The following is a 15485-nucleotide window of genomic DNA, read 5'->3' as shown; positions in this document are numbered from 1 at the left end:
GCACTTTTCAAAGGGAAGGTGCTGAAGTTCAAGAAGTAGGAACGTGGAATCTAACACAAGACTATCTAATGACAGAACATAATTAAAGTCACTAGTGAAATGGCTTTTAAATGCCCTATTGTGGCCACAATTTAATACAACAGAGTAAGGAAGTCATAAAAATTAAAATCCAATATCAGGGAACAAATTAGACAATCTGCAGAAATCTAACATATTTTTTTAAAAGTTATCTGGAGTTCAATGATAGTATATGTTATATATGAGAACCCTACATATAGGATAAGGAATTTTTAAGTTATAAATTGTTTATACGTTGTACTTCCATTATGGGAGTTTGATATATCCCCTGACGTTATACAGTTAATAATGTAATGAGAAGAAAAACAAAAGGAACCTAAGAGACCATGGGGATTAGTAATAGGACGTAGGGACTTTCACCTCTAGTTCAGTGTTTGGAACTTAGCCTACATCAACAAATGACTAAGAATTATAGCCTCACTTAATTCCCAGTGGTTACATGCCCCCACCCCTTGCCTGGAGAAAAAGTATTCAACCCAAAGAGCAACCTACTAAGGTAGCATTTACACTAGGACCCTGTAAATGCTGTTGAAATTAAAGATCGACCCTGATTTTTACCTTTTCTCTAAATAACTATGCATGTATAAAAAGAGGAAATGAGAAAGTAAAAAATTCAAGTATACAGGTGGCTTAAATTTCAAGTAAAAACATCCAGCTCTGACTTTCACACAAGTGCTTGTACATTTCCCTTAAACACACTAAACCATGCTGTAAATTAGAAGACAAACTTGATCGGTCCTAAATATTTTAAATTTCATTTCAAATTTGATGTCCCTACTATCAAAAATGTCCAAGATTTCTGTTAGTTTTAAGGCATGGTTTACACCTCCCAATAAATAACCCCAGTTCATATATTTTCTAATAAAACATTTTCCTAATAGAGTTAAGAATTTTCTATCAGAGAATGAACAATTATGCCACAACTTGCTAACAAATATTCTTGACTGTGAAGACCCAATTAGTTATGTCTGTTTGACTCATTCTGGCTTTCATTCAGAGACTGAATTTATGTGGCGAGACCTGTTCTTTCCTAGAGATATGACTCCGGTGATTGAATAATGCTAAGTATACATGGCTAAGATCCCAAAATCTGACAAATTGGATTACTGCTTGTAGAAATTTAAATTCCAGTTGAGAGCATCTCACAGTTCCCAAGGGCCATCACAAACTGTAATCATAAATGTTATTTATTCATGACTAACTAAGACAAAATTAGTAGGTAGGGGGTTGAAGGGGCAGGGGTGGGAGGTTATTGGAAGAATAAATCTGTCAGCTATTTAAGTTAAACATAACATCCAGAAGCAACTTATTCAGCTATAAAATGATTTGGTAAATTTCTAACAGCAGATTTTTTTTTTAATTTACCAAATGCAGAGACCTTATAGTCTTATACAGTAACATTATAAAGTGATAAGAGCTTTCAAAAATTCACTTGTTTCAACCCCCTTTCCTACCAAACTTCTGAAGAAAATTTTATAATCAGAAAAGAATAAGAATAAAAAAGACAAAATCAGCTAAAGCCACTTGAAAGAAAAATTTACTAAACTAAGCAGATTCTGCCTGATCCAATATGTTGATTTTTTAATGTTTTTTAAAAGATCAGATTTCAGATTTAAAACATGAAAATAAACTATGCTTTGCATACCAGGTGCTCTTTAAAATATATATATATTGTGCCCAGCCAGTGTGGCTCAATGGTTGAGCATCAACCTATGAACCAGGAGGTCATGGTTTGAGTCCCAGTCAGGGCACATGACCAGGTTGTGGGCTTGATCCCCAATGTGGGGAGTGCAGGAGGCAGCCAATCAATGATTCTCTGTCATCATTGATGTTTCTATCTCTCTCCTCCCTTCCTCTCTGAAATCAATAAAAATATATTTAAATATATGTAGTTGGAGTGGGGATAAAGTAGGGGAGGCCTTAATGGTCTGGGGAAAGCCTGAAATAAACAACTAAACCCTTTCCAGCCTTCTAGAAAGAATTCTTAAGATAAGATAAGAGACCATTTACCACAGGAGGATTCAATTAAACATACTCTGTTTCTATGGAATAACATGACACCATTTGGGTAACATAAATGCTTTGACAACTGGATGAAAAAATGGGATGCTCTGATCTTTAGCTACTCATGGATGGCTTTAGAATAGATGTAATTCCAGACTCTGGTTATATTTACCACAAGCCACACACACACTCAATATTTTAGTGACAAAATAAATCTTAGCCTGTTTGTATAACAACAGGTATATTGGTCCTATAAGAAACTATTCAAGGAGAGTTTTTATTGAATGTTTTTCCCCCCATGGCCATAGTTAATTTAATTCCATACCTTTCATTTTATTTTGTCAGATGACTATATATAGCTTTAGCCCTCTTTTCTTAACAAGTCAATTTCCTGATAGCTCTTTAAATGTTAGACAAGGAGTGGATTTTTGAGTGATTTAATGCTCTCCTAAGGTAGAAAATCAATAAAATACTTCAGCTAGACAGCTTTTTAAAATATGCCAAAATAATAAGCTATCATTCATATATATGCTAATGATGCCACAGACAGACTTATCCTTGGGTGCTTATTCTTGTGTGGTCCTAGATGTGCACTGGTCCCTAATGACCAAGGGCATTTGCCTTTAGATATATTTCTCTATGAAGAGTCCATTTTGTTCAGGTATCAAACCTGACCAAGTGAACAGTGTGTAGTGACTATTGGAGCAATACAGGACAAAGTTAAATGCATCCTTAACAGGCAGCCCCAGATCAGACTCAGCATTCGAGACCTCAGCTTCCTCATCTGTACAAAACAGACAGTAATACCTCATAGCATTGTTGTGAAGATTAATTTAAGTGTAGTTCACAGTAAGCCTCAAAAATGTGGCCTTTTACTAGATCAAAAAAGCCACACACAGGAAAAAATAAAATTATTTACATGTAAGAATTTTTTGCTTGGTTGGTTTTCAAGAATATTCTCTACTAATTATCACCTGTTTACAAATTAGGTGTATGTGCTTCTCCCTCCAGTAGTTCAGTTCTCCAATTTTCTTGATAAAGTTCCAGGTAGAAGTTTCAAATCCTTGCCATGAAATTCTTTATACAGGGATTATCAATTACAGAGAAATCAGGGCAGACCCAGATTTTTGTTGGTTTGAAACTTATACAATTTGGAGGCTTTCTTTAAGAAAAAGAATATGAACTATGAATACAAAATTAGGTAGAATGTTGTGCAAGTGAGGGGTCTCTGAGGTTTCATTAAATGCATAGTAAATCCACCCCTGATAGCAGTTGTAGCATCAGAAGCATCATGTATTATTTTCATTTTTAATGCTTATAGACAGAAAAAAAAAATTTGTGCTGAAAGGTAGGCAGCATGTACTTACAGTACAGGTGGGCTGTTTGCATAATATTATGAAAGCAGAATTTTTGTTAATCAAATAATTTCACATGTATAAAAAAGTGAAAGAACTCCTGCAGCCAATGTCTTTTATAATGTCATGAATTCTTGTGTAAAAATGAATAAGCTATTTTCAAAAGTTAGATTCTTGCAACCTGCTTTCTTTATTGCAGTAACTGTAACTACTTTTAACTTCTCTCAATTACTAACTATGAGATAGAACTTTGTAGGAACTTATCAGATCTAACTCAGATACACCATAATTCGTAAGTTAGCTTTGATCATAAAAAGACACTTCTGTTTGGAGGAAACATTTTTATCACCTAACATTATTTTCTTCACAGTACTCTGGTAAAATAAAATTAGCCTACATCAAGAGAGGTATATGATGGCAAACCTGTTATTGTAGCCAACCTAAAATTCTAAACTAATCCTATATATTTAATGACATACAAACTTTAAATGTTTCATAAATTGACTTAACTTCTTGACTTGACAGCAACCACTGTCTTTACTCTGTCATATTTCATTCACTCTTCAACCTGCTGTGGTCTGTTAGACACTCCCACTCCTCCCATTAAACTGCTCTCTTCAAGATCAAATAGGACTTCTGTTTCTAAATTCAGTCAACACGTTTCAATTTGAAACACATATACTTGAAACTCACCTATATAGCACCATGCAGCCCAGAATGCCTACTATGGCAAACAATAGCCTCATGACCCAATCCCAGCTTCTTTCTCCAACCTCAACTCCTTTTTCCACCATCCTTGCTCTCTCTACTCCATTCATACTGAACTGCTTACAGTTCCACTGGAAGCTCCCTGAGCCTTTTACGAAAGGCCAATTCCTCCCTTTCCCTGGCTAACTTGACTCTAAGAATTTACCTTAGATATCATTCCTTCCAGGAAGCAAGCCTTCCTTGACTTCTCAAGGTGGGGTTAATTGCCTCTTCCTTACGCTTTCTGTGCTGCTCCATCCCATGGAATTATAATTTCCTGCTTACGTGTTTGACAACCCTCTGGACTATAATATCCTTCAGAACAATGGTGGTAAACTCAATGCTTAATACATAGCATGTGCTCTACAAATATTTGTAGAAAGGCTGAGAGACCAATAAAAATTTTAAAAACAAACTATTTTAAAAGATAAATAAATAACACACATCGATATACACAAACCAACCAGATGATTTTACATAGACATTTGGATAAGTTTTACTTCCTATTCATAAATTTCAATTGCAGCAACAAAATGCATTTAATCATTTCAAATAAAATGCATTACCAGTTAATCAGCACATAATCACCTAATTAAAACTAATCAACACTTGTATCTCTGTATGGAAATAAAACCAATAATTTAGTCTACATTACTGTCCATAAGTGGTTTGGCTATTAAGTTTACTTTCTATAGAATTACTGACTTAGCAGGCTACTTGAAAAGCATACAGTCACTGGCTTTATAGTGACTTTATAATTTAGGAACCTCTATCAATCAGTTTCAGATACATGATTAAGAGCTTCCTCATATAAATGTTATTTCCACATATTGGGAGCTAGTATATTATCAAGAAAACAGGATTCCAGACTGAGCTCTGTTATTAAGTGTATGTGTGTGTATGTGTCTGTTTTCAAGTAAATTTCTTCATCTGTATAATAAAGGAATGGGTCAAACCTCTAGCTCTGAAGTGTAATCATAAGAAAAACATGAATGGCAGAGAAAGTCAAAGAATTAAAGATTTAGGGCCTGTTTAATGCGCAGGACCTTTGATAAATATGAGAATCTACCCTAATAAAAGACAAAGATGCTAACTGATCATACCTTTGCTACGCCCATCAGCCAATCAGAAGAGTATGCAAATTAACCCAACAAAGATTTGGGGTTAATTTGCATACTTCAGGCGGGGAGGGGCAGTGCAACCTGCCACCCGCCCGCCGCCATCCGGGCCTGCCGTGTGCGACCTGGGGTGGCGTGGTGGTGCAGCGAGATCAGCCGCCTGCCCCGCCACCATCTGGGCCTGCCATCTGCCACCCGGGGAGTGGGCCTAAGCCAGCAGGTGGTTATCTCCCGAGGGGTCCCAGACTGTGAGAAGGCACAGGTCAGGCTAAGGGACACCCCCCCCTGCCAGTGCACAAATTTTTGTGCACCAGGCCTCTAGTCTATATATATAAAAGCCTAAGTGACCTTTATGACCAGTTGACTGAATGACCAAACGACTGATCACTATGACACACACTGACCACCAGGGGGCAGATGCTCAATGCAGGAGCTTCCCCCTGGTGATCAGTGCGCTACCATGGCCAACCTCTCGTGGACAGCCAACCTCTTGCGGTCCCTCCCTCTAGCTGCGCACACTCCCCCCCCCCCCCCCAATCGGGACTGGGTGAGACTGCCCTGATCACCAGCCAGGCCAAAGGACCCCACCTGTGCATGAATTCATGCACTGGGCCTCTAGGAATAAGATGGGTCTGAAAAATTATCATCAGGCTGAAATATAGAAGACAGGAATCCAGTTCCTTTTATGTGACTCCTAAATAATTTATTCCATTTAAACTAATTTTTAACTTGTTCAACTCCAGTTTAAGGATCTTATAGAAAAGTGAGTAAGACTGAAAGGGACAAGAATACCCTTATTTTTTTTACCTTGTTTTTACCTATCCCATGTAAATGCAGTGATGTTGGTTTAAGATGTCTGGCTTTCCTCAGAAGCTAGAAGAAAAATAAATGAGGAGCTAAAAGATGGTAGAGAGAAAAGACAAACAGTAGATACTTATGCAGAAGAGAAGTGATAGTGATTAGACATACCAATAAGAGCCAGCATGTAGCAAGAATAGCAATTTTTCAAAGATTCTTTACTCTGTGGTGGAAGTTCAAAATCTTTTCTAGCTTCATGTCCAACCAGCAGATCATCCTTGCAGACTAACATAAAATTTTTAAAATATATTTTTATTGATTTCAGAGAGGAAGGGAGAGGGAGAGAGAGATAGAAACATCAATATGAGAGAGAATCATTAATTAGCTATCTCCTGCACGCCCACACTGGGGATCCAGCCTGCAACCTGGGCATGTGCCCTGACTGGGAATTAAACTGTGACCTCCTGGTTCATAGGTCAATGCTCAACCACTGAGCCACACCAGCTAGGCAACTAATGTACAATTTGACATAGAGATACATATGTCATATTTTCCATTGAAATTCAGACATTGAGTTTGGTGAATAGGGAGGGTGGGCCTGGTGGAAGGTGATTTGCATTGGGAAACTGAGAAGCCTCCTAGGGAGAATTGACGCTTGATTCAATAACAAAGACACAGTAGTTGGAGAGGAAGAAAGGAGGGTAGCAGTATGTCCTAAGGTAGCATGATGACTCAGATTTGTACCCTTTGCTAAAGCCTCGGACATTGATTCCTATGAAAAGGCACTGATGAGAGAAACTATTTCTGCTATTGAATGTGTAAGTATTGATGCTCAATGCAATGCCACTTTGGTGCCCATGTGGCAAAATGTAGTTCAAGAGGGAGCAAGAGACATTTCCCTCACTTTTGCATGGGTCCAGGGACGTTTCAGAGCATTAGAGGCTCCAGAAAACAGCTCATTTTGGAACCTCGAGGGCTCTAGCCCAACTGTGGGAGCTGCAGTGCCCAATGGAATACCTCAGACTTCATCCCCAAGAGAATTATGCCATTTTGCAGGTCCAGTAGCTCTCAGTTGTCAGCAGAAGTGAGAAGGATGCATTCATAAACCCATGTAACACCCCAACACCCTACCCCAGGCTGTCCTGCCCACAAGGAGAAAATTTGGGATTGAGGTCATTCAGTAAAAAAACAGACACAAAGACCAGAAAACAGATTATTATTATCAATGTAGGCATGCTGTGGCCTGGAGTAACTTCAGTAACAAAGCAACAGACCAGCCCTGCCCTCCAGCAAAGAAGTATAGACAAATCCTACACTTTGGACAACTTAATGTCCCTGGGGCTCCATTTCTCCATTTTTCTTTAATAAACACATATGAAGCACAAACTAGAGCCACTCAGCTGAGAGCTGAGCGTATCAAGATTAATATGACCTGGCCCCTCAAAGAGCTTTTGGTCCTATAGGGGAAACAGACATACAGATACACTACTCTGTAGAATCATAGACAGTAGGTCAGTGTCATGAAAACAGAAATACATGTGGTGCTGTTATAGTGTAGACAAGTACTTAACCCAATCTGTAAGTATCATAAAATGGAAGCAATAATTTTCCTCTTAGAGCTGGATTTTCAACCAACTAAAGTGGAGCATGATTATTATCCACGAAATAATGGTTGTCCATCCAATTCAGTAATGACCAGAACCTAGGACTAAAGATTATGAGTAAAGAAAACCAAAGATAAGTTTTACAAAACACTACATGATATGAGGAAATGTGTAAAATACAATGCTGAGAAACAAAAACCAATAAAAACTTGTAGGTATATATAATATATATGCTTCAAAACAACATTGTTGATATTTACATGTACACTGAGAATAAGTATGGGGAGAGAGAGTGAATGAAAATATAGACAAATATAGAAAGAAATACAACCAAATGTTAGTAGTGGTTGTCTCTTAGGGTGATAATATTGAAGTCATTTTCATTATGGAGTATTTTAATTTACATCTTTATTTTCCCTATATTTTATTAAATGTCTACATTGAGCATATATTATTTTTAATATGAATAAAACAAATACTATTGTGTAAAAGAGTCATTAGGAAGAAGGAAACTACAGAATGTTTAGAAAAATAGTAAATTCATTTGTAAATGTTAGTAAATCACTAGGGAAAAAAGTTGCTAATCAAGACAATTACTTTTAAACCTATTGTTATACTTCTTTTATATACTTCTGCAGAAGAAAAATAAGTACCAGTTTGTCTAAAATATAGCTGACTCACACATTAATTTTTAATTGCTATTTATTAGTTAGCTTCAGCCCAAAATTTCTGAGTGTTTGAAAGAAGACTACGTGATAGAAATTCAGCATGTGTATATAGTACAACTCTGTTTACTTCACTGACTAAATAGTTAAAATTACCCATTAATAGAGCAAAATCATATCCAAATTAAGTCTTCACAATACACAAAGAAGGATAAAAATCATGTTATTCATAGAATTTTCCAGGTATTTAAAGCAGCTATGTGATGAGTAAGTTTTATTTATGTATCTAAGTGTGATCAATTGAATCATGAGTCATTTTACATCACACATGGTGCTTAACATTGTCTCTCCAAGTTAATTAGTCAATGAAAAGATGAAAAGGATAAGGACAAAGAAGACACTATGAAGTGTTTTTGATATTCATTCCACAAACATATGTTGAATATCTAACAAGTGCCAGGCTATCCTCATTTCTTCAGGAATACACATATAAAACTATCAATTACAGCTCCCAGACAGGTAGGACCTAGGCATTAGTATAGTCTGGGCAGTGATCTGGAAGCTTAAAACTTAGGCAAATATCGGGGTCAGTTGCCCATGGTCTGCAGAGAATAGTGGCTAGCAGAAATAATATAAAAGATAATTTCTAGGAAAGATACAAAAATAAAAATCAGGCTGACCAGGTGAATTGTCAGTCCAAAGGAGGTATAGGCTCAGAGGAGGACTCCTAGGAGGAGGCAATGGGATAGAAGTTAAAAAAAAGGGCAGGTGGAATTCCTGAGGCAGATTGGATTCTGCATAAAGCTTCATAGAGCATGTTCTGCAATGTGGGCTGGAAGAGGGGTAGACAAACACAGTCCCTGCCTTCAAGAAAATCACAGCTTAGCAGAAGAAAGATACCAGGTAACACCCATTTAATTCTGCACAAGTACATGTCAGCTCCACCCAATAGCTCCCTAAGCCTGGAAAAATGCCTCAGCCAAATTCGTGTTATATGGATGGATAAAGATAATGAAAATGATGTCAAATACACAAAGGAGGTTGTAGATAAAGAGATAGGGCAGGGAAGTGGAATGCCCCAAAGATGAGAAGTCAGACACATGGTTCTAGTCCTTGGCTCTGCCATTAACTGGAGTTAACTGGGACAAGTCGTCTGACCTCCAAGTTCTGTGATGGAGTTGGAGTAGATGGTTGCTAATATTCCCTTTTTCTTATTTTTCCTTTTCACCATAAAATGAATTCATTTATATTAAATCAGATTGGAAAATCCTTTTTGATCCTGCCATCCTTCCAACTAAATTGAACAAATTCAAGTGTTTTATAACTCTTGGCCCTTTTAAACATTAATTACAATTGAAGCATCTGCTTGAACAGAGTTATTTAAAAAAAAAACAAAAAACACTTAAATCTAAGCAATATCCTTGCAATATCTCCCTTGTGGATATGTAAACTTTTAACCTCTTACCTTGAATAGAGTTTCCACATTTACCCTATTCAATCAACAATAAAAGTCAGATATGTCATTTCTTATATTTTTCCGTTAGCAGCATGCTATAATTCCAAGTAGAAAGGGTTTGAGGTGTGGGTTTTTTCTTTTTTTGCCTTTTTACATTCTACAGTGAGAAAAAAGTTAATGCTAGTTTATCAAAATAATTTATGCCTTAAAATTCCTCTAAGAGCAGAGAGAAAATAGCTTTCATTCCATTTTAGGCTTTCGTCTAAGCAGTTCCATTGCTATAGGATATAACATACTAAGAAAAAAATTATAAATCAGTATTCCTGACGCTATTACACACTTTTTAAAATTCTAAATTTCAACATACACAATGTCTTTGATTTTTTTTGAATCCCTATTCCCTACAAAATTAATTTTTTAAGATATTTAAAAACCAATTGGAGTATCTGTAATCAGTTTCAAGGTGCAAGATTAAGTATACACAAAAAGACAGATGAGGATAACTTTCTATTCTAATAATAATCCACAAAGTGAAGAAAAAAAATAACTCAAGTATGGTAAAATAAAGTTGGAGAGTAGGACATCAAAAATTCTAAAAGTGAGCAAAACATGGAAAGATTCCAAACTGGCAAAAGTAGGAGAGTGATAATCCGTTTCTTTAAATTACACATTAAAATAAAATTAACAATTTTCAGAGGGTATTATTTCTAATTTTATGCTTTATATAACAATCATCTTGAAACCCCCTCAGCCTTGATTAGCCAAATAAAGTTTCCGGAAAAGCTAAGTTTGAAAGGAGAGAGGGAGAAACTTGTAACCAAAAACAAAAATAAAACTTCACATCTGTGTCTGCATCTGAAGTTTCCCTGTAAGATCTGATAACTTATTAGAAAGCAATCTTTTTTGCAAGTGGATTTACATCATACATTTTATCTCTCCAAGGAAATTCTAATTACTGACTCCAAACATTTTTGATTGATTTGCTTTTTATTCATCCAAGGTATTCTCTGCTCTATGATGAAATCAAGCCTTCAATAAAATTCCAAAAATTTCAGAACAATTTACAAGCTCCAGATGACTGAAAGTTTTCTCATGTCCATTTGGCATTCAGGAATAGAGTTTCACCAAATATATTCAGAAGAAGAATACATCTGGCACTCACTAAAACAAAGAACTCACCAATGACATACTTGAGGCAAATGAATGTCACATAAATGCAAATTTGCCAATATTCTTTGAGGCCAGAGCTGCAATCCAATCTCCATGTACTTCAATGAGCCCGCTTGAAAGGCACAGGCCACCAGTTACATGGGTTAATGTTTGGGGTATTTTAGAAATTAATTTAAAAAATATGTATTATCTTTCGTGTATAAGTTTATAATGATGTATGTGTGCAAGTGTGTGTATGTATGTGCATTAGAAAAGACTTAGCATCTGCTGAAAACCAACTTAAATTCATCTTATCTCTTAGCCATATGCTGACTCCAATTCAGTGACAAAGACAAGACAGAATCAAAATTTTAGCACTAAAAAGAATATTAGCAGCTACTTCTTCCGAGGGCTTGTTTCAATAATGGCAAGTAAAACAGAAATCCATGTCTAGTCACCAGAAGAGTATTTCCATGGGTAATAATGGTAAACTTAGCTTTTTAAAAGTATTAAATTTTTAAGCATCAACAGGACAACAGCCCAGTAAAATAATTTAATCAACATTATTGTTACAAGAGTATGTTACAGAGCTACAATAGTCAGTTGTCATTTTTCATCATGTTACTAAGAATGCTACTATTTAACAAATGAACTCTTTCTATGAAAGATTTGCCCAAGATAAGGTTTTTTTTTTTAAATGGTACATAAAAAGGACAAAACATAAAAAAATTAATAAAATTAAAAATGCTTGCTCTAAAAGACATTAAGAAAAGAAAAAGACAAGATAAAGCCTGAGAGAAAATATTCAAAAAATATATATCTGACAAAGGTCTTGCAGGAAGACTATATTTTTAAAAAACCATTACAACTAATAATAAGACAAAAAACAATAAAGAATTGATTTAAAGATTTGAATGGGCTCTTCACAAAAGAGGATATATTGATAGTCAATAAGCATATTAAAAATGCTCAACATCACTACCCCTGAGAGAAATCCTATATAATAAAAGCCTAGGTGACATTGCATGATGTTGTCACAAGATGGCTACTGTGATGCCATCCCAAGATGGTCACCACAAGATGGCTGGCAGGGGAGAGCAGTTGGGGGCAACTGGGCCTGCAGTGGAGGGCAGTCGGGTGCAACCAGGCCTGCAGGGGAGGGCTGTTGGGGGGGACCAGGCCTGCAGGGGAGAGCAGTTGGGGGCAACCAGGCCTGTAGGTGAGGACAGTTGGGGGCAATCAGGCTGGCAGGGGAGGGCAGTTGGGGGTGATTGGGCCGGCAGGGAGCAGTTAGGAGTCAATCAGGACAGTAGGGGATCGGTTAGGGGGCGATCAGGCAGGCAGGCAGGCGAGCAATCAGGAGCCAGCAGTCCTGGATTGTGAGAGGGATGTCCCCCAAGGGGTCCCAGATTGGAGAGGGTGCAGGCCGAGCTGAGGGACACCCTCCCCTGCACAAATTTTGTGCACCGGGCCTCTAGTCTATATATATAAAAGCCTAAGTGACCGAATGATGTAATGACTGGTCACTATGATGTTCACTGACCACCAGGGGGCAGACGCTCAATGCAGGAGCTGCCCCCTATTGGTCAGGGTGCTCCCACAATGGGAGCACCACTCAGCTAACCAAGGGGGGCCAGACTTCAGGCTCATGGCTGGCAAGTGCAGCTGCAGCAGCGTGAGCCTCTCACACCTCCACAGCAGCAATACCAAGTGGCAGTAGTGGCAGGTGCAGCAGGACTGGGATGAGCCAGAGTGGTGCCCGGCCCGAGCTTGGGCTCCTCCCCAGCAGTCCAACATTCCCCAAGGGGTCCTGGATTGTGAGAGGGTGCAGACCAGGCTGAGGGACTCCACCGGTGCATGAATTCGTGCACCAGGCCTCTAGTATAAAATAAAATCACAATTAGATGCCACTTACACACCCCTAATAATAGCTAACATTATAAATGACTGACAATACTAGGTGTTGGCAAGAAAGTGGAGCAAATGGAATCTCATACATTGCTGACAGGAAAATAAAATAGTAATCTCTGAGAAACAGTTTGATACTTCCTTATAAGATTAAACATAACCCATACCGTATGACCAAGCAGTTCTACTCCTAATTATTTACCTAAAAAATTGTAAAACATGTCCACACAAAGATTTCTATGTGAATATCCATGACAGCCTTATTTATACACAATCCAAATATCCATCAACTAGTGAACAGATAAACAAATCAGTGTACTGGTATGTCCACACAACGGAATACTACTCAGCAACAACAACAAAAATGAGCTTCTGATCACCTAACAGCAAGGATGCATTTCAAAACATGCTAAGTGAAGGAAGCCAACACAGAAGAGTACACACTCTAGTATTCCATTTAAGTAACTTACGCCGAGAAAAGATTGCAGAGGAGCAGGGAACAAGCAAGGAGGCCTATTAGGAAGCCATTGTAATAATCCAAGTGGAAGATGGTGGTGGCTTAGACCATGGTGCTCACTAAAGAACTGATGGTTGAGCATCGACCTATGAACCAGGAGGTCACGGTTTGATTCCTGGTCAGGGCATATGCCTGGGTTGTGGGCTCAATCCCCATTGTGGGGCATGCAGGAGGCAGCTGATCAATGATTCTCTCTCATCATTGATGTTTCTATCTCTCTCTTCCTCTTCTTTCCTCTCTGAAACTAATCAAAATATTTTTTTAAAAGTAATTGATAAGAAGTCCAATTCTGGATATATTTTGAAGATGAAACCAACAGAGTTTTCTGAAGAATTGAATGCAGGGTGTGTGGTAAAAAGAAATCAAGGGATGATTAAATGATATTGGACCTGAGCAAATAGAAAGATGAAATTGCTTTTAATTGAGGTGGTGAAGCAGCTGGGAAGAGTAAGCTGGGAGAGAGGGTGAGAATCAGCAGACCTGTACAATTTGAAATGTCCAGTAGGTGTACAGATGAAGATAAGAAGTCAGCGGTTGGGTACACAGGAAGAGTTCCAGGCTAGAGATAGAAATTTGGGAGTTTTAATCCACTATTTCTGAAGAATGGGTTGAGGATAGGTAGAAATAATTCAAAAGAAATAAAAGAGTCGTTATTTGCAGATGACATGATATTGTACATAGAAAACCCCAAAGACTCCATCAAAAAACTGCTAGACTTAATAAATGAATTTGGCAATGTAGCAGGATACAAGATTAAAACCCAGAAATCTATGGCTTTTTTATACACCAATAATGAACTCACAGAAAGAGGGGGGAAAAATCCCATTGCACCAAAAATAATTAAGATCCCTAGGAATAAACTTAACTAAGGAGGTAAAAGACCTATACTTGGAAAACTATAGGACATTGAAAAAAGAGATAGAGGAAGACATAAAAAATGGAAGAACATACCATGTTCATAGATTGGTAGAATCAACATCATTAAAATGTCCATACTACTCAAAGCAACTTATAGATTCAATGCAATCCCCATTAAAATACCAACAGCATATTTCACAGACCTAGGACAAATTCTCCAAAAATGCATCTGGAATTTTAAAAAAGACCCCGAATAGCCACAGCAATCCTGAGAAAGAAGTACAAAGTTGGAGGGATCACAATACCAGGTATCAAGCTATATTACAAAGCCACTGTTCTCAAAACTGCCTGGTACTGGCAAAAGAACAGTGGAACAGAACAGAGAATCCAGAAATAGACCCAAGCCACTATGCTCAATTAATATTTGACAAAGGAGGCAAGAGCATACAATGGAGTCAAGATAGTCTCTTCAATAAATGGTGCTGGGAAAATTGGTCAAATACATGCAAAAAAAATGAAACTGGATCACCAACTTGCACCATATACAAAAATAAACTCAAAACTGCTAAAGGACTTAAATGTAAGACGGGAAAATCATAAAAATCTTAGAAGACTCCATAGGCAGCAAAATATCAGACATATGTCATAGCAATATCTTTATTGATACAGCTCCTAGGGCAATGGAAACTAAGGAGAAAATAAACAAATGGTATTACATCAAAATAAAAAGCTTCTGCATAGCAAAAGAAACCATCAACAAAACAAGAAAGCCCACTGCATGGGAGATCATATTTGCCAATGCTATCTCAGATAAGGGTTTAATCTCCAAAATTTACAGGAACTCATACAACTTAACAAAAGGATGATAAATAATCCAATCAAAATGGGCAAAGGACCTAAATACACTTTTCGAAAGAGGACATACAGAAGGCCGAGAGACATATGAAAACATGCTCAAAGTCACTAATCATGTGAAAGATGCAAATCAAAACAACAATGAGGTATCTCACACCTGTCAGAATGGCTATCATCAACAAATCAACAAACGACAAGTGCTAGAGAGGATGCAAAGAAAAAGGAACCCTCTTGCACTGCTGGTGGGAATGCAGACTGGTGCAGCCACTGTGGAAAACAGTATGGAGTTTCCTCAGAGTTAAAAATGGAACTCTTATTTGACCCAGTAATTCCACTTCTAAGAATATATCCCAAGAAACCAGAAACACCAATC

The sequence above is a fragment of the Myotis yumanensis genome, unplaced genomic scaffold, assembly GCF_028538775.1.
Source record: "Myotis yumanensis isolate MYYU_CA2020_CCGP unplaced genomic scaffold, mMyoYum1.0.hap1 SCAF_11, whole genome shotgun sequence".
NCBI classification, from domain to species: domain Eukaryota; kingdom Metazoa; phylum Chordata; class Mammalia; order Chiroptera; family Vespertilionidae; genus Myotis; species Myotis yumanensis.
The sequence above is the reverse complement of the archived record's forward strand: the minus strand, read 5'-3'. Positions refer to the sequence as shown.